General features: G+C 33.7%; 1 long non-coding RNA gene across 1 annotated transcript; it reads right to left on the minus strand.

Moving 5' to 3' along the window:
• Window positions 1-11,174: 11,174 nt before the first annotated feature.
• LOC107963490 (uncharacterized) lies at window positions 11,175-12,714 on the minus strand. The gene is made up of 5 exons (XR_001701940.2): window positions 12,695-12,714; window positions 11,712-11,752; window positions 11,534-11,598; window positions 11,335-11,419; window positions 11,175-11,220 (listed from the first exon to the last, which is right to left on the minus strand). It is a non-coding gene; the product is annotated as an uncharacterized lncRNA (long non-coding RNA).
• Window positions 12,715-21,852: the final 9,138 nt, after the last annotated feature.

Genomic DNA, 21,852 nt, shown 5'->3' on the forward strand with positions numbered 1-21,852 from the left:
GCAATTTGACCAAATTGGAAATGTTTGATAGTATAAGAGCAAAATTGCAATTTTATCAATCCTATCGAAAAAAGCGTAAAAGTATACTTTTTAGTACCCAAGGATAAAAGTATAATTTTTAGTACCCAAGATGTGTTGGAATATTTTCAAATATTTATAGTATCCCAATAACTATAAATGAATGGGTGTAATTAATCAAAAGATAAAACTTTTGGTCATTGGTCAAAAGTTATATCATTTGATTTTTTAAAAAAGAATTATAACTATTCAAAAATATTATTTGAATAGTTACAAAATTAAATGAATAATTATTATTTATTTATTCATAAAGACACCTATTGAAAGATGTCTCTATGAGGAGACATGAAAATTCCTATAAATAGGAATGGGATTTCATTTGGAAATCATATCAACAAATTCTAATATTATTTCTTCTCTTCCTTCATTTTCTAATATTATTAGATTATTCTATAAAGTATTGCTGCAGAAATCCTTTGTAGAAATTGAGTTTTTGTTATACATTACTCAGTGCATAGTGGACTATTCTCGTCAGTGCAAAACGCAAATAGTCATTGGCTTCATTGTATCCTCGAGGTTAATTTGCTTGGAACTCGTTTGCGCACTGAAGATAAGTGGGGGCGAATATAACCTTAAAGATAGTGGCTTGATACACGCCTTGGAGCCTGTCCTATTTCTTCTTTTTCTTTTCGAGTTCCGATCGTGTGTTCGAGATTTTTCCTTACCGGAGTTTTGTACTAACAATTTTAAGGTTATATTTCATGATGACTACCACAACACATAAAAGTGGAACACTAAGGGAGTTGGCTTCCAACTTTGTTAAACTTGATCGTTTTGATGGTGGTAATTTTCGACGATGGCAGAAAAAGATGCACTTTTTGTTATCAACTTTGAAGATTGCTTATGTTTTGGATACTCCAAGACCTGAAGAGAATGAAAATGAATCTGTTGCTGCAACCCGAGAAAGACAAAAATGGGACAATGCTGATTACATGTGCATGGGCCACATATTGAATGGTTTATCTGATGGTTTGTTCGACACCTACCAAAACGACGTCACCGCTAAAGAATTATGGGACAAATTGGAGGCAAGATACATGACCGAAGATGTTACAAGTAAGAAATTTCTTGTCAGTCGTTTCAATAATTATCAAATGGTTGATGGTCGTTCTGTTATGGAACAATTTCGTGATATTGAAAAGATGCTGAATCAATTTAAGCAATATGATATGAAAATGGATGAAATGATTGTGGTATCCTCCATAATAGACAAACTTCCTCCATCTTGGAAAGACTTTAAAAGAAGTCTAAAACATAAGAAAGAGGAAATATCTCTTGAGGCTTTGGCAAATCATCTTCTTATTGAAGAAGAGTATCGAAAACAAGATCAGAACCTAAATTCTGAAAATGCCAAAGTACATGTTACGGAGGAAGTACAGACTACTAAACCATTCAAGAGAAAGTTCAATCAGACTGATCGAGCACCTAAGTTCAAAAAGAAACAAAAGGGCTCATGCTATCATTGTGGAAAGCCGGGACATTTCAAGAATGAATGTCGATTTTTAAAGAAGAAATCATCTTCTAAGGCTGATAATAACGAAAAGTTCGTTGCAATGATATCTGAAATTAATATGGCACAAGATGATAATACATGGTGGATTGATACCGGAGCAACCAAACATGTGTGCAAAGACAAAAGCATGTTCACAAAGTTCACACAATGTGAAAATGACAATGTCTTGTACATGGGAAATTCTTCCACCGCAACAATTAAAGGCAAAGGGTCTGTTGAACTAAAATTCACTTCTGGAAAGGTTTTAACCTTAAATGATGTATATTATGTACCAGAAGTTAGGAAAAATTTAGTGTCTGGAAGTCTGTTGAATAAGTTTGGTTTCAAACTTGTTTTTGAGGCAGATAAGTTTATTTTGTCTAAGGGAGGAATTTTTGTGGGAAAAGGGTATATGTATGAAAGCATGTTCAAACTTAATATTATTAATAAGAATAAAAATACTATTTCTGCTTATATGTTTGAATCATTTTGTTTGTGGCATTATAGATTAGGTCATTTGAATTATAGAAAATTGAATGACATGTATAAATTAGATTTAATTCCTGTTTTTAATAATAATATTGAAAAATGCAATACCTGTATGTTGACTAAATTACAAGAAATCCTTTCCCTAAGGTTAAAAGGAAAACAAAATTGCTTGATTTGATACATAGTGATTTATGTGACTTGCATAATACTCCTACATTAGGTGGAAAGAAATATTTTGTTACTTTTATTGATGATTGTTCTAGATATTGTTATGTATATTTATTGCATTCAAAAGATGAAGCGCTTGATAAATTTAAAGTTTATAAATCTGAAGTTGAACTTCAGTGTGAATCATTTATCAAGTGCTTAAGATCGGATAGAGGTGGAGAATACTATAATCCAAGTTATTTTGAACTCACTGGAATTGTCCATCAAGTTTCAGCCCCTTACACACCACAACAAAATGGTGTAGCTGAAAGGAAAAATAGAGTCTTGATTGAAATGGTAAATTCAATGTTATCATATTCAGGTCTTGGACAGGGTTTTTGGGGAGAAGCTGTTCTAACAGCTTGTCATATATTGAATAGAGTTCCTAATAAGGAAACTAAAATAACCCCCTATGAACAATGGAAGAAAAGGAAACCAAACCTTAATTATTTAAAGGTTTGGGGTTGTAGAGCTATTGTAAAATTTCCAACACCTAAACGTAAAAAGTTAGGTGAAAGAGGAATTGAATGCATATTTATAGGTTATGCACATAATAGCAAGGCATATAGGTTCATAGTAATTGAACCAAATGATTCAATTTCAATTAATACGGTTATTGAATCAAGAGATGCTATTTTTGATGAAAATAGATTTAATTCTATATCAAGACAATTACAACCACAACAATTGATTCATTCTTCAAATGAGAATGAGATTCCATTGAAACAAATTGATAATAATGATGAATCTTGTCAAGAATTAAGAAGAAGTAAGAGGATTAAAAAGGTCAACGATTTTGGACCAGATTTCATTATGTTTCTTGTAGAAGGAAAAGGTGAAAGTATATACAATAAGATACCTTATTGTTATAATACCGAATCTGATCCTATTACATTTGAAGAAGCAGTGAAATCTCAAGACTCTGCTTTTTGGAAAGAAGCAATAAATGATGAAATGGATTCAATAATGGGAAATCAAACTTGGATCTTAGTTGATCTTCCACCAGGTTCCAAACCAATAGGTTGTAAATGGATCTTCAAAAAGAAAATGAAGGTCAATGGAACCATTGATAAATTTAAAGCAAGGTTGGTAGCAAAAGGTTTTACACAAAGACAAGGTATTGATTACTTTGATACCTATGCTCCAGTAGCAAGAATTGCTACAATTAGACTATTAATATCACTTACCTCTATATATAATTTGGTTGTTCACCAAATGGATGTTAAAACTGCATTTTTAAATGGTGAATTGGAAGAGGAAGTGTACATGGAGCAACCGGAAGGATTTGTTGTTCCAGGACAAGAGCATAAGGTATGTAAGCTTGTTAAATCTTTATATGGGCTTAAACAAGCACCAAAACAATGGCACCAAAAGTTTGACAAGGTTGTTTTAGCTAATGGCTATAAAATAAATGAATCCGATAAGTGCATATATAGTAAATTTGATAATGGAAAGGGTGTTATAATTTGCTTATATGTAGATGACATGCTCATTTTTGGCATGGATTTGGAACAAATAGAAAACACAAAGAAATTCTTGTCAAACAACTTTGCTATGAAGGATATGGGTGTAGCAGATGTTATTCTTGGGATTAAAATAACCCGAGATGAAAGCACTATAGCTTTATCACAATCACATTACATTGAAAATGTGCTTAAAAAGTTTGATCTTTTCAACTGTATACCAGCATCTACACCCATGGATCCTCAATTAAAATTAGTATCTAATACTGGTAGGAAAATTGATCAATTGAAATATGCAAGTCTAATTGGTTGTCTTATGTACATAATGACTTGTACAAGACCAGATATTGCATATGCTATTGGAAAATTGAGTAGATACACAAGTAATCCAAGTAGTTTGCATTGGCAAGCTTTAAATAGAGTACTTAGGTACTTAAAGAAAACTATTAACTATGGATTGTGTTATAATGGATATCCTCCAGTTTTAGAAGGGTATTCGGATGCTAGTTGGATTACAAATTTGGAAGATCATGCATCTACTAGTGGGTGGATCTTCATTCTTGGTGGAGGAGTCATTTCTTAGGGTTCCAAGAAACAAACATGTATTACTAATTCCACCATGGCAGCAGAATTTATTGCATTAGCCGCTGCATCTAAAGAAGCAAATGTTTAAGAAATTTGCTTTATGATGTACCTTTATGGCTTAAGCCAATTTCACCTATTTCTATCCGTTGTGATAGTGAGGCTACTCTAGCAAAGGCATATAGCCAAGTATACAATGGAAAGTCTAGACACATTGGATTAAGACATAGTTATGTCTGACAATTAATCTCTGATGGAGTGATCACTATTAATTATGTGAGGTCAAGTGAAAATTTGGCAGATCCTTTGACAAAAAGTCTTGCTAGAGATGCAGTAAAAAGGACCTCAAAAGGGATGGGACTCAAGCCTATTAATTAGAGTCACCCATGATGGAAACTCGACTCAACGCTTGGTATAACGTCAAGTCTTGAGTTTAATGAGACAAAGTACATCATTAGTATGTGATTGTTAGCACTATAAATAAATCCATCCTAAGATTAAAGTGCTAGGTACCCGTAATGATAAGGGAAGGATGAGTAATGTACTCTCAATGGACCCATAACATAAATATGTTAGAGTGTTAAAATTACGGGAACACTTTTGATGGGATCTACCTATGTGAGTGGAAGTGTGGCCGCTTCTAGGAGCTTAAGGGCTTGGCTCTGACAGCACTCATGAAAAGAGGACATAGACACATGGCTATAATAGTGTCCCTAGATACTATGCATTGACTGATGTTGAAATCATTGTGTGAGATGTGTTCAGTTCATCAAATGGAATAGTTGGTTCAAAGCTTAGTCTACCATACAATTTCGATTAACTTTAACATGTTTTCACTAAGTGAAGGTTCAATCGTAAGACACCTTTATTTATGCAAATTGATTTCCAAGAATATCAAAATCTAAATATTTTGAAAATGGGGGGAGATTGTTGGAATATTTTCAAATATTTATAGTATCCCAATAACTATAAATGAATGGGTGTAATTAATCAAAAGATAAAACTTTTGGTCATTGGTCAAAAGTTATATCATTTGATTTTTAAAAAAGAATTATAACTATTCAAAAAATATTATTTGAATAGTTACAAAATTAAATGAATAATTATTATTATTTATTTATTCATAAAGACACCTATTGAAAGATGTCTCTATGAAGAGACATGAAAATTCCTATAAATAGGAATGGGATTTCATTTGGAAATCATATCAACAAATTCTAATATTATTTCTTCTCTTCCTTCATTTTCTAATATTATTAGATTATTCTATAAAGTATTGCTGCAGAAATCCTTTGTAGAAATTGAGTTTTTGTTATACATTACTCAGTGCATAGTGGACTATTCTCGTCAGTGCAAAACGCAAATAGTCATTGGCTTCATTGTATCCTCGAGGTTAATTTGCTTGGAACTCGTTTGCACACTGAAGATAAGTGGGGGCGAATATAACCTTAAAGATAGTGGCTTGATACACGCCTTGGAGCCTGTCCTATTTCTTCTTTTTCTTTTCGAGTTCCGATCGTGTGTTCGAGATTTTTCCTTACCGGAGTTTTGTACTAACAAGATGTGTAATAATTTTTAGTACCCAAGGATGTGTACCAAGTATTAAATGAGATTATGGAATCTAGGTTGATTAATAACTAATTGTTGCGAAGGAAATTGGCCAAATAGGCAAAATGGTAATTGTCACTATAGGGCATTTTGGTCATTTCACATTATACTATAAAAGGGTTATAATATTAATATGATATTAAATTATTAAAATTGAATTTATCAAGAAAGTATTTAACGAGACTGATTAAAAATACAAAGTTTTCTAAAAAATGAACCAAATTGACAATTGAAAAACTATGAAGACCTAAATTGTAAATATTTTATGAAAGAGTGCTTTGGACTTTTGCAAGAGACTATATTTTTTTGGAGAATAAATTGTGGACCACTCAAAAGTAAAGTTGACTTGAATTTAATAATAATAATAATAATAATTATTATTATTATTATTATTACTATTATTATTATATACGAGATGGGTGGGGCGCAGCCCCAACCATTTCCATTATTGGCTTCTTCAAAGCCATATTTGAAATTTTGGCTATAAGAGGAATCAAGTCACAAAGGGGAAAATTTTCAATTTTCTCAATAATGCACTATATTTGTTACTAGAATAGTGGCACATGTCAAATCGAAAATTTGGCATGTCACAAAAGCACCTGCCTACATTTGGAAAAAAAATATGATGGGTTTGATCATAAGTATGTGAAAGTAGATAAAGTGCCCTTATGTGATATGTGTACATATATTTGTTAATTGCCTTGATGGATATATGTTAATTATAATTGCAATGTGCCTTAATAGACTTAGTGAAATGTTAAGATATAGTTGGCGTGCGAATTAGGGTCTATAGCGTGTTTGGAGTTTTGTCAAAGGTTTCGCGCTTATGTGCGCCTTATATCACCTCTGTGTGCTAGGCTGTGCCAAACCTGTAGGGTATACTGACTTATGCCACACAGCCAAGTCACATGCCCGTGTTTGAGGCCGTGTGGAGCATACTGACTTGATTTTAATTTCAACACCATGGGACACACGATCGTGTAACATGACCATGTGTCACACACGGCTAAGACACATGCCCGTGTCTCTGCCCGTGTGGACAAAAATAGGCTATTTACCAAGCTATTTTGCCACCTCAAATATTCACACACCTAAATCAAACCAATTGATACCAATACAAGGCATAAATAAGCATTCAATCAACTTCAACCAAGCATCATTTATTCCATTACAATACCAACAAATACAAGACTCACCATATCACAATATACAACACAAATACATAGCAAATTTTACCCTTTTCATTCATCACTATGGTCATTTTCAAAAATGCATCAAATTACCTAAACTCATAAATCTACTAATTACCAATTCATCAACTATTTGATATTCACCATATCCATTTTCAACAAACATCAAATACCATCATAACTAGCATTTATAAGGCAATTACTAAACTCAGACAAAGGCCATTTGCACAATTATATACATCATCAAATTCACCATTGTAAACTAACTCATATGGCTATATATATAAACCAAGCCTAATATTTACAAACCAACAAAAATGGCCAAAATACATATACCAAAAAGACCAAGACCCTATACATGCCATATATTTTAAATACCAAAATTCATAGGTACCAAGTGATAAGTGGATAGTGTGAAGCAATCTCCGATGCTCTTCAAATCTGAGCTAGCTTGATAACACTATAAAACATGGGAAAATAAACAAAGTAAGCTATAAAGCTTAGTAAGCTCGTATACAGTAAACTTAATTCAATCTCAAGATTATAATACAACAATTTAAATATATCAACATTTAGCATATATTAGCTAACAAACCTTTCATATACACAATTATGACATCAATCACATTCTTCACAAGTTTTTTCTAACCAAAACTTATATATGTTACGTACGTACCTGTACCATCTCATATCATTCTCATACTCAGTCACATCATTCATTTACTCATTGAACCATTCGGAATAGAAGACAAATACTCAAGAGTCTCATACACTAAATACCTATACCATGGCCCAAAGCCAAATCAAGGTGATTTATATCTAAAATACTGATATAATGGCCTAAAGCCAAATCAGCCGATATTCATGGCCCAAATCCAAATCGGTATAACTCATACCCGAAGTGAAAATATCATGTCCGAAGCCAAATCAAGGTAATTTATATCTGAAATACTGATATCATGGCCCAAAGCCAAATCAGTCGATATTCATCGCTCGGAGCCAAATCCATATAACTCACACCTGAAGTGCAAATATCATGGCCTGAAGGGAAATCCATGTATCCTTTAATGACATGTCATTAGTATCCTAAACTATTCCTAAGGTTCAACCGGGATTTCGAATGTCGAATCATTGTCGAATCACTATCGATCATATCCATAGTCTCTTATTCACAATTTATGCAATATCAAAACATATGAAATTCATTTATATCAAAACTTATAATAAACTTATAATACGATGAAATAGGTCGATTAGTCGATAACTTTAGTTTTTCCTCAATCTAGATCCTAAATTCACTTTTCTTGATCTAAATATATTCAAAATTAAATTATTTAATAATCTCTCTATTTAATTTAATCTAAAACACACATTTAAGCACATTTACACTTTTACCCCTCGAATTTTATAACTTTTACAATTTAGTTCATTGGATCATAAAACAAAATTTATTCAATTTCATCACAACCCTAGCCTAGCTGAATTACTATTATAACCCTAGCAGCCCATACTTTTCATTTATTTCAAATTTTAACCACTAAATTTCCATATTTCACAATTTAATCCTTAATTTGCATTTTCACTAAAAATCACTTAACAAAACTTGTATATCTCGCAACAAACATTTGTAATCTATCATCAAACATCAAAACACATGCTTATTAATCAATGGAAACATCTAAAATCTTTAACAGTTTTGCAAATTAGTCCCTGGGCTAGCTAGACCTAGTTGCAACGATCTCAAAAACATAGAAATCATTAAAAACGGAGTAAAAAATACCCACATGCAAAGATAGAAGTGTAGGTCAAATGTTGAAGCTATTCTCATGGTGTTTTTAGATTAAATTTTCGACTAAGGAAGAAAAACAAAGATGATAGCCTTTGTTTTATCATTTTTACTAACTTTAATTATTAAATTACTTAAATAACCTTTAATTAAAACATTAAAATTCACTTAAACTATGTACATAAATGTCCAATCAAAATGTCCAATCAACTAAACAATGGTCAAATTACCACATAAGGACTTCCACTTTAAAGTTCTATAGCTATTAGACACATTTAGCTAATAGAACATCACTTTTGCACTTTTAGCTATTTACTCTTTTTTGTTAAATTGACTACTCAAACAGTAAAATTTCTGAACGACATTTTCACATAATCATTTTATCATGTTGTAAACATTAAATTAATAGTAAAATAAATATTTCAACTTTGAATTTTGTAACACCCCAAACCCAGCCCAGACGTTATGGCCGAATCTGACGTGCCACATTGGAGTTGAAAACCCACGTTCCGTTTTAGTGTTTTAAAAACCATATATTTTGTTGAGTTAACAAGGTGTATGGAAGCTGGGCACCAGGTAGGTATCCGAGACAGAGGAGGTGAGCCATGAAGGCTGCTTAAGTACCAAGCTCTTTGATTGGATCCAATCCTAGACATGCCCACAACCATAGCCACACTTTGTTATATCGAGTTTAAATTTGTTTAAGTGAACGACTTTGATAAATCGATTGATCGTGGTGTTGAACTCTTTTGAAAACAAGTATCGTTTTGAAAACACGTCCTAAGTCTAGCCCATTTGAATAATTATCAACCAGGTTTGAAGTTATTAAAATTAAAATAATCCCGAAAAGAAATAAAAGGAAAGTTAAAATGGCCTTATTACAACCCAAAAATAAATAATAATTAAAGAAAATTTAATGAAAACCAACGCTTGTTTAAAAGCCAAAAGATGATCACCGTGGCTACTCTAAATCCCCTCCGGCCCAAGTCCCCACATCTAAGCTCACCTGCAAGGTTAAGGAAAGGGGGGTGAGTTTGGAAACTCAGTGTGCAACAAGCCCCTTTCAGAGCCCAAAACAATGACAGCCTGTTGGGTCTAAGCCCAAATCCAATCTCAAACATGTACTAGGCCATAGCCCATTTCATATTTCATATGTTATAACACTGGGCCGAAGCCTTTTCAAATTTCATATTACTGGGCCGAAGCCTTTACTGTAAACGGTATGGCCCATAGGCCCATTTCAATATCACATATAATGTCAATGAAAGAATGCAAGCCCAATTGGGGAGACTACTCAACCCACCATCCGCTACTCTCCACCCGTACCAACCAACACACCATGTGGGGATTAACTCGACCCACCCCGCCATAACTTTCCACTGGCAGCATAGCTGCTTTATCATATAACTGGAGGCCTAGCCTCTTTTAATAACTGGGGCAAAAGCCCTTTTTATAATTGGGGCATAAGCCCTTTATCATAACTGGGGCATAAGCCCTTCATCATAACTGGGGCATAAGCCCTTTATCATAACTGGGGCATAAGCCCTTTAATAACTGGGGCATAAGCCCTTTAATAACTGGGGCATAAGCCCTTTTGCACTTCCTCCATCCATATAAAAACCCAACCCAATGCATTTACAAACATCTCATGTGCATATCATACATATCATGTGCATATCATACATGTCATGTGCATATCATACATATCATGTTTATCAAAATCCCATGCATTAAGTTCATATATAAACCCTAGGGGTATAATGGTCATTTTTACCTAGGGGCAAAATGGTCATTTTCATATTATAAGGGTAATTCTGTAATTTTACCGAAAATTAGGGATTTTTCCATTTTCATCATTAGCTACTAACTATTCATTTGTTTAACCACGTTTCTAGCCCACTTTTAACGAAACCGAGTTATTGGGCCTAAAACCCCTAATAGGCCCTACTTAGCCGATTTTGTCATCTAGGCCCATTGAGCCTATATCCATAATAGTATTAATAGTTTTAACAGGCAATTTAACAGATTTCCGTTTTCTACCAATTTTACCCAAATGGGCTCGAAAGCCTATTGGGCCCTATTTCAGCCCCTCGAGGCCCAACTTATCGTGAACGCCAAAAACACGTCCTTACCATTTCCATTGTTCCCGATCATCATCTCATCGATTCTAACTAACTAGTGAGCGTTCGCTTGCTCACAAGTCCTCGAAATGCCAGAATTTCGGCATTTCGGCTTTTTGGTATTTATCACTTTAAGCTATGAAAAAGGGTTCGTTACACACCTGATTTGCGATATTCCTTGACGATATCTCCTATGCGATTTCTCCTATAATCAACCACTTATAGATTAGACCATGTTATTATTAAACCAAATCGAAAACTACCTATTATCATCACTTACACATTCGGCCACCATCCACAATGGCCTTTGGGTTCATACCTTTGCCGAAGTTGATGACTAGATTTAGTCACTCCAATGATCCAAGCATTTTACACACTCCTCGATCGGTAGCCTTTAATCCTCACTAGCACCAACAAACCAAATAACACCAAAAACCCTTTTAGCCTTAGTCGACAGAGGGGTTTTCAGCTTTTCTTAAACCACAAGATACAAATGGAAAGAAGGTTCGAATACTTACCAAGAGATCTACTCATTGAAGAACGTTCCAAATACCTTCCTACCCCATATCCGTTGTGAATCCAACTGAAACGTGCGTAGAGAATAGATCTAAATATTAATTCCTGAATCACTAAAATATGAAGCTTTCGGCTTTTCAGCAAATATTAATCTAAGCTATTATGAGGGTCAGTACACACCTGTTACGGGTTGAAGTTGAAACGTTTCCATAATCAATCACCTACAATAACCACCACCTGTCACTCAAACCCAACTATTCCAATATCAATATATGTAAATCCTAAGCACATCAGTCATACGGAACATAAGGGCATATTCGTCATTTTACCATACAGGGGTATTACGGTCACTTTACCCTACAGGGGCTTTACGGTCTTTTTACCTAATAGGGGTATTTTAGTCATTTCATCCTACAAGGGTGTTTTGGTAAATCTACAAACTAAGGGTATTTTAGTAATTTTGTAAACCAATGGTATTTCTATAATTTTTAGAAAGTCAAGGGTATTTCTGTAACTTTGTAAATCAGGGGTATGTTAATAATTTTACAAATTGAGGGTATTTCGGTAATTTCACAAACCAAGGGTATTTTGGTAATTTTACAAACTAAGGGTATTTTAGTAATTTTGTAAATCGAGGGTAAAACAGTAATTCTGTAAATCAAGGGTAAAATAGTAGTTTTGTAAATCGAGGGTAAAACGATAATTCTGTAAATCAAGGGTAAAACGGTAATTCTATAAGTCGAGGGTAAAATGATAATTATGTAAATCAGGGGTAAAACGATAATTCTATAAATCGGGGGTACTTTGGTAATTTTACAAGTCGAAGGTATTTCAGTAATTTTACAAATCGAGGGTATTTCAGTATTTTTACAAACTAAGCGTATTTCGATAATTTTAGTAAACTAAAGTATTCTAAACAGGGATAACAATACGAATGGGCCTAAAGCCTATTCTCGGCCCAAATGGGCCCACACGCTCGTGTGGCCCTTTTAGCCCAAATCTAGCCACAAATATTAGATTCACCTAGCCTAGCCCAATATTTACTACATAATCAAACAACTTATCCAATTGGGCTTGTAGGCCCATTAGGCCCACATGACCCCTTTCGACCCATCGCGGCCCGAAGTAGCCATCCTACAGCTAGAGTAGTAAGAAATACACACCTGATAGGAGACTAGAGTTAATCCACACTCCGAGCACTCTTAGCCGACACCCAACCCAAACGAGCACGCCATATAGCGAAAGGGATCAGCCAAGAAAGGTACATTTACTCTCCTTATGGTTCCCTCTATTTAAAGCCAGCTTCACAACCACTATTATATTAGCTTCCTGATGTGGGATCCCTCCAACATTAGAGTTTAAATTCAACACCAACTCTTGTCGCCCCCTGTTAGCAAAATAAATGCTCTTTGCTTGCCATGGGATTCGAACCCATGCCTCCCCTCAGATGCTCCACACGCTACTTGCCACTAAGCCACAAGGCTTTTTGTGTCATATTTTATCCCCAATTAATTATAAGGTCTAAAGGCCAAAGTCCAGGTTCCCTTTAAAAAAACCCAAAATAAATTGCAAGAGCCAAGGCTTGAACCCAGGCTTCCATACAACCTTAATGACACCACAACCACTAGACTACAAGCTTCCTTGTGTCATCTATTTAACACAATAATTTAAAAACCCTCATCCAAGCATCTAGGTTTTTTTTTCACTTAATACCAAAATTTTTGCTAGAGCCCAAGTTTGAACCCAAGATTTCTCTAACACTTCTCAGGGCCATTAACCACCAAAGTGGACATTTAATTGTGCCATTTCATTGCACAATTAAATGCCTATATAAAACCTCCTTACGGACCCACACTCAAGGCACAATACTTCTAGGACCAAATTCGGGGTGTTACAAATTTGTTGTCCCAAAACCACTATTCCGTTCTGACTAAAAATTGGCTGTTACAAATCCCCTCTTCAAGAACGAGGTTTCGAATCCATTAGAAAATTGCAAATAACTAATAGATGCTTCAAATTGAAATAGTGAATAAAAAGCTAAAAACTTCTCATTCTAATAAGGGGTACTTATGGCACTTAAGACTTGGTCATATTAACTAAGAAAGAATCGCTAAACTCATGAAAGATGGTCCCTTAAGTATGCTTAAGGAAGTTAGTCTTCCACAATGTGAATCTTGCTTGGAACGTAAAATAACTAAGAGGTCTTTTAATGCGAAAGGTACAAGGGCATACTTAAGGGATATGTGCATCAGTGCCCGAAGAAGTTATGATTATTACGTGACTTTTATCAATGACTATTCTCAAACTAGATATATGTATCTAATGCACCGTAAAAGTGAAACTGTTGATAAATTTCAAGAGTTTCATACGGAAGTGGAAAAACAATTAATTTTATCCATAAAGAATCTTCAATGTGACTGAGGTAGGGAATATTTGTTCGATGAGTTCTTAGGATACCTTATAGAGAATGAGATTTTATCCAAATTCATAGCACTGGGCACTCCACAGCAGAATGACGTAGTTGAGAGGAGGAGTAGAACCTTGCTTGACATGGTTCGTTCAATGTTAAGCTATTCAAAACTTCCTACTTTCTTCTGGGATATGCGATACAAACGACTTGCTATATTATGAATGATATGCCGACCAAGTCTTCTTATAAGACACCTTAGGAACTGTAGCATGGAAAGAAACTTGCTTTAAATCACTTTAAAATATAGGGTTCTCCAGCACACATTCTGGATAAGGATACAAAGAAGTTGGATGCACAGACATAATTGTGCATATTTTTAGGATATCCAAAAGGAACAAAAGGAGAATTATTCTATAATCTGAAAGATAATACGATTAAAGTTTCTACTCATGCTACTTTCCTTGAGAAAATCTACATGGATAACTTTAAGCCTCAAAGTAAAGTGGTACTCGAGGAGCTTTCGGGAGTGGTAGAACAATCACCGAGTTCAATTCTCGAGAAAGCTATAAAAAGACCTGGAAATGATCAACAACATAGGGAAATCGTCTTAGTGAGAGAGTTTCTAAGAAATTGGACTTCTTCATCTATGATGGTAGTATTTGTAATATGGAAGCCAATCATGAGGATGATGATGCACTCACTTATGAGGAGGCTATGCAAGACGTTGATTCCAAGATTTGGAAATAGGTCATGGATTCCAAGATAGATTCTATGAAATCCAATACGGTGTGCAAACTTGTAGACTTACTTATTGGGATTAAATCCATAGGGTGTAAGCAGATCTATAAGAAGAAGAGAAATGCAGAAGGGAAAGTGGAAACACACAAAGCTAGACTTGTAGGGAAAGGCTACACACAAAAAAAAGGCATCGATTATGATGATACATTTTTTCTGGTAGCAATGTTCAAGTCTATCAGCATACTTTTATCCATTACCACAACTCTCAATTATGAGAGCTGGCAAATGGATGTCAAGACAAAATTTTTAAATAACTATCTTGATGAGACCATTTACACGACTCAACCAACTAGTTATGTTGTCAAAGGAAATGAGCAGAAAGTTTGCAAATTGCTAAGATCCATTTATGGACTTTAGCAGGCGTCCCGCTCATGGAATAAAAGATTTGATCAAATGATTAAGGCTTTTGGATTTGAGCAAAATACTGATGAACCTTGTGTTTATTAGCGTATAAAGGACAAAAATATGGTTTTCCTTATTTTTTATGTCGATGATTTTCTACTTATTGAAAAAGATGTAGGAGAATTGTCATTGGTTAAACTGTGGTTAGCTCAATCGTTTAGCATGAAGGACTTGGGTGAAGCTAGTTATATTCTTGGAATTTGAATCATTAGGGATCAAAAGAATAAAACAAGTGCACTATCTCGAGTTTCATACATCGACAAGGTATTGGAATGTTTTGCAGTGACTGATGCGAAGCCAATAGTTTAGCCGAATGTATCATATTTTCATCTTTCTTTAAATGACTATCCTAAGACAACGGAAGAAAGTGAGCATATGAGTAAGGTTTCATATGCTTTCATAGTTTGAAGCCTTATGTGTATGATGCTTTGTAGATGTCCAGATATATGTTTCGTAGTAGGAATGGTTAGTTGATATCATACGAATCCAGGTCTCAAGTATTGGCAAACAGTAAAGCATATATTAAGGCATCTTAAAAGAACTAGAGATCATATACTTATGTATTCTAGGGAGAGCCTTACTCCTATTGGGTACATAGACTCAAACTTCCAAACCTGTAAATATTGGAGGAAATCGACGTCGAGAAATGTATTTGTTCTAGGTCGTGGAGCCATAGTATAGAGAAACTGTAAGACAAACTTGCACTACTGATTCTACTATGGAGGCCGAGTATGTGGATGCTTCTGAGGCAACAAAAGAAGAAATATGGCTCCAAAAGCTCTCAACCGAACTTGAAGTTATTTCTGGTATGAAAAAAGCTATAATACTTTATTGTGATAATACTGTTGCAATAACAAATAAGAAGGAAATGAGAAGTCACAAGAGGACGAAACACATTGATCGGAAGTATCAGCTAATACAAGAGGCGGGAGTTGAAGGAATTGTAGATGTGATGAAAGTAGTTTTGAAAATAACCTTATGGATATGAGAATGCGAAACATGACACATTTACTTCACTAGGGCAAATGGGAGATTGTTAGGAAAGATGCCCATATTGTAGTAAACATGTAACTATTTTCTATTTATTTGAATGATGAATAAACAAATAAAGTTAATTTCACATTTCACTAGTATGTATTTTGTATTTAAGTCTTTTATATTTTGCATGCATAGCAAAATTGTGACAAACAAATATTAGCTCACTGATTGTCTAAAGTTCAAACTGAAGATAAATGGCATTGTAAAGAGCATTTACATTGAAAGAAAGACCACTTACTTCAGTATATAATCTAAATAATTCTGTAATCTCGTAAAAGAATCAAAGTGAGCATTTGATTCAAATGCTGAGAAGGATTATTATGTTGTCTACAATTCCAATTAGGGAGATGGTTAGTCTTGGCTATTGGAGTAGTTGGCTCCATGAGTAGAGACATAGATGTATTCATTGGTAGAATGATACATTGGACTGGACCCAAGATGAATTAATTCTAGATTCGTTTGTGAATTAATTCACTTGTGACATTTATGGTGTAATGTACCTAAATCTTGAGTTAGTCATTGACCATGCGTATGCAACTCATGTGCTTGGATATAAGTTTGCGAACATGAATTGTGATAACATGGCTTTACTAGCAACTGTGGAATTCATAACACAATTAAAGAGTTAATGATATCCTCTCATTGGCATTGTGTTGATTGATAAATATGAAATGTGGCCACGGGTTGCTTGTTCTTGAACGAGCAATTTATCACAGTCATTTGTTGACAATGATCATATTAATCATTAAGAAGACACATGGTGATAATGAGATAAAATAGGATTGTATTGAGTGAACAGATTTAACTTAAAGGAATCAAAGATATCATATTAAGGTAACACACATGTGATGAGGTCATTGGACAAAACAGTTGGATGGATTGTTGTAACAACCCGTTTTCAGTGCCATCGAAAAAGTGTTTTCGGAACCATAATTCTGATGATGAAATTATTTTTATTATTATTTTAATGTCTATGAGATTATATTTAGGTCGTGTTAAAATTTTGTTAAGGAATTTTGATGTTTAAGTAGTTAATTAAGTAAAGGACTAAACTGTAAAAAAGATAAAAGTTGAGATCTATTAGTTAAAAGGGCCTAATGTCTATGAAACCTTAAATTAAAGGACTTGAATGGTAAATAGACTAATTGAGGTGATAGTGGATGTTTTGGACATGGTTTTGATGAAATTATTATAGTTTTTAAAGGTTAAAATGGTAATTTGGTAAATTAAGACAAAACTAAATAAAACAAAATTGTTTCATCTTCCACATTCAACACCCTAAACCGATTTTAGCCATTAAAGGAGGATGATAATTTGGTCAATCTTATTTCCTTTGCATGGTATGGTTTTGAGCCCCGTTTTTAATGATTTTTATGTTTTTGTAACCATTTTAGCTTAATCTTGGTAGCCTGGGGGTTAATTTGTAAAACTGTTAAAGGTTGAAGGTTAAGCCATGAATGTTCTTGAATGGTTTTTGATGTTAAATGATATATTATGAATCTTTGATGAGAAATAAACAAGTTTTGTAAAGTGATTTTTAATGAAATTTCCATTTAGGGATTGGTTTGTAAAAATAGTAAAAATTCATGTTAAATTTATGAAATGATGATTTATTTGGGTTGGAAAAAGTGCCTAAAGAGTTCGGTTAGCCTATGAGAGGGATTAAAATGATTAGATTTGAAATTATGAGCTTAAAGACTAAATTGCGAAAAGTTAAAATGTTAGGGGTAAAATGGTAATTTTGCATAAATATGAAATGTCGATAAAATTGAATACTAGAATTATTAAATTGATTTAAATTGTCTATTTAGATCAAGATAAACCACATTCGGACCTAGATCGAGGAAAAGCAAAAGCTTTGGATTAGTTCGATTTAACCTTCATGCCTCTAGTCATCGAAGTAAGTTCATATGAACGTTTATTGTGTTATTGTTACTTAAATTGAATGTTTTGCTATGTTACTCTTAATATAAATGGACCAATATATATAAACATATCAATGTTATGTTGAATTGACGGATATCGAGTCCCATTTGAACCTGAGGAATTCTTATGATACAAATGACATGTCATTAGGGATTTCATGTTTCAGGTGCTGGTCTTGAGTGTCCTATCGATAGCTGAGGTCTAGCATTTGTTGTAGATTCTCCACAACTTGTGTGTGTAGCATGTGTAGCTTACGTTTCGACCCACAGCTCGTGTGAGCAGACCCATTTCACAGCTCGTGTAAGCAATGATGTAAACGAAGAGTTACAGTTATATGTAAAGGCACACTTTGTGTGAGCTTTGTCGAGTATCCGAGGTAATTCTAAATGGTTCAATGGGAAAGAAAATGGAACGAAAGGGTAAGTATCAATTGGATTGAATCATGACATTATGGAACATTGAAGATGCAAAATGTTATGTTCATGCATGATGAATCACATATCCTATGGATGATTTCATATATATATGAACAAGTGTATTAACTTGTGAACTTGATGTTGTTGTTAGGCTTATGTCAAGCTTATGGTTATGGTTGATTTTATGTTTATTCCTATTTTATGTAATTGATGTGGTAAGTTAAGTTTGGTTTATACGAGCTTACTAAGCATTCAATGCTTACGTAGTTGTTTTTTCTTTGTTTTCATAGATTATCAGAAACTCGATCGGTTTGGAAGCTCGTCAGAGATCTATCACACTATCTAAAAGTCTTTTCAGTAGTTTTGGAGTATTTTTGGCCAATGTTTTATAATGGCATGTATAGGGTGATTTAAAATGGTGTTTTTGATGAATATGTAAATGGTAAGTTGGTATGTTTGTGCTTTGGTGTTCATGTTTGGATAATGGACTTATAAAGTTTATTTAGATAAGTTCCTTTTGATCACTTTATGATAATGGATAAGTATGGCTTCTAGGTACTATTTTTTGGTTTGAGAATGGTCAATATGTGGTATGTTTTAGGTAATTAAATGAATAGGTTGTCATGTATGAATTGGTCCAATATGGACATGTTTGGGTGGTTGATGTTTTAGTATATTGTGGTGCCTTAGAATGACATATTGGTTAGTTGAGTTAGGGTCTTGAAATGGAATTTTGATGTGTGTTTTGGTGATGTTTAAGTCTCTTTAAAGTCTGCTTAAATGGGTTGAATGATTGTGCATGATATGGTCTTGGAAATGGCTTGGTTTTAGGTAAATTTGGGTCCACACGGCCTGAGACACTGGCGTGTGACTCAACCATGTGAGACACATGGCTTGGTGACATGCCCGTGTGTCATATGATGATTTCTTAGGTTGGAAGTCAGTGAGTTACACGACCTAACACACGGCCCGGCACACAGACGTGTAGGGCAACTCAGAGAGTTACACGATTAAACACACAGGCATGTGACATGACTGTGTGACCCTACTCAGAGAGTTACAGGGGTGAGGACATGGGCTGGGACACGACTGTATGTCCCTAGTTTGATAGCTGTACGGCCTAGTACATGGGTGTGTCTCTTAGCGGTGTGACGCAGACGGACTGGCCACACGACCGTGTGACCCTTGTTTCCAAATTTTTGTGTCTTTTTCCAAGATTTTCCAAATGGTTTCAATTTAGTCTTGAATTGTTTCTAGTATATTTTTAGGGCCTTGAGGGTTCGATTTAGGGACAGTATGCATTTTTATACATGATTTATATTATGTTTAATTTATTGAATGATTTAAATTTTAAATGTTTTTGGTTGTACAATGATACTCTGTAACCCTAATTCGACGACAGAAACGGGTTTGGGGTGTTACAATTGCTTTCGTAAATTGTATGCAATAAGGAGTTTTCAATCATGGTACTTCTTGTAAACTGAATCCACGATTAAGTAATTGCGAATTATTAGAACGATACTTCTGGGCATAATGACAATCACTAGAGCCTAATTGTATATGTCCTATTGGACCCTCTGTTAGCTCAACCAAAGCTTGATCGAACTACATTTGTAACAACCAGTTTTTCAGTGTTTTTGGGCCACCAAATCTGATGAGTAAATTTGTAAATACTATTATTTAATATTTACGAGTTAAACTATGGTTTTAAAAAGGTTTTTGATTTGATAATTTATGTTATATAAGCAATTTATTAAGTTTAAGTGCTTTGACCCTAAAATTAAGTGGTTTTAGAAAATGAGGTATCGGGACTTCGTTTCTATAAACTAAGCCGTAAATATTTTTATAAATATAAATTGACCTCATTGAAAAATTTTAATGTTTCGATAGTTAATTAATTGAAAAGGACTAAATTGTAAAGGATGTAAAGTTTGATCAGTACTTCATTCTAGTGATTAAATGGCTTATTGAATAAAGAAAGAGATACTTAAATGATAATTAAACCATTTAAGGAGTTAGTCGATGGTTTTGGATAATTAAAAGCTTGGAAATTGGTTGAATTTTAAATGGACAAAATTGTAATTTTATAATTAAACTTTAATTAAATAAAAGAAAAGCCATTATCACCATTTTCATGTCTTCTTCACCGATTGTAAAGAAGAAAAGGGAGCCATTTTAGACCTAGGAATTTTAGCATGTTCAAAAGCTTAATTGGTATGTCATTTTAGCCCAATTTCTTTTAATATTTATGTTTTTGATATCGTTGCAACTAGGTCCATCTAGCTCGTACCTTCGATTTTGAAACTATTAAAGATTCTGAATGTTTCCATTGATGAATATAGTGATTTTTCATGTTAAATTATGAATTTGAAATGTTGGTTGGTATTTGAAAATGTTTTATTAAGAGATTTTTGATGAATTTTTCGATTAGGGACTAAATTGTTGAAATAGTAAAAATACAAGGTTTTTTTGTGAAATTATTGCAAAAAAAGGGCTATATTGAATGCCATGAATATTTGGCTAGCATGGATTTGCATTAAAAATTGTTAATTTTCATGTTTTAGGCTCAGGGGCTAAATTGAATAAAAGTAAAATGTTAGGGGCAATTTGATAAATATGTAAAAAATGACTAAGTTTTATAAAAATGAATTATTTTATTGTCTAAATTAATAAATTGAATGAAATTATTAATTTAGATTAAGATCGAGTAGAAAATCGAGGAGAATGGAAAATTACCAAAAAGCCCCTGTACTTTGATATTTCTACAATTTAGCCAGGTAAGTTCGTTATACGGTTGTTATTAATTGTATTGAATATTTCATACTATTTCATTATTGGTTAAAACTTAAATTTCATTTAGCTATGTTTTAAGAAATAGAAACATAGTGATATTCAGGCTCTGTGCCTCGCAGGCTTTGTGTCGGTAATATTCGGGCTTCGTGCCTAGCAGGCTTTGTGCCGATGTATTATATCAAACTTTGTGCTTAGTAGTGTTCGTGACGATGTGTTATATCAGGTTTTGAACCTAGTATTTTTTGTGTCAATGTATTGTAACAGGTAAGTTGTACTGAAAATATTATTTTCATTATTCGATGTTATTTCATTTTATTCAACGAGTATGAAAAGGAAGGGATCGGTAAGTATTCCAAGGACTTATGTCATGAATCTATGAAAAGGAATAAAAAGGTAATGTTCAATAAAAGTATGTTCATGTTCATGAAATTGATGATTACAAGTGATGTTATTCATGTACATGACTTACCTTGTATAAGTCACTGGATTAGGGCCAGGAGGCATTACTGATCATATTACAATTCATGCAATTATGCAT

Source organism: Gossypium hirsutum, chromosome A06 (genome assembly GCF_007990345.1).
Source record: "Gossypium hirsutum isolate 1008001.06 chromosome A06, Gossypium_hirsutum_v2.1, whole genome shotgun sequence".
Taxonomy (NCBI): Eukaryota; Viridiplantae; Streptophyta; class Magnoliopsida; order Malvales; family Malvaceae; genus Gossypium; species Gossypium hirsutum.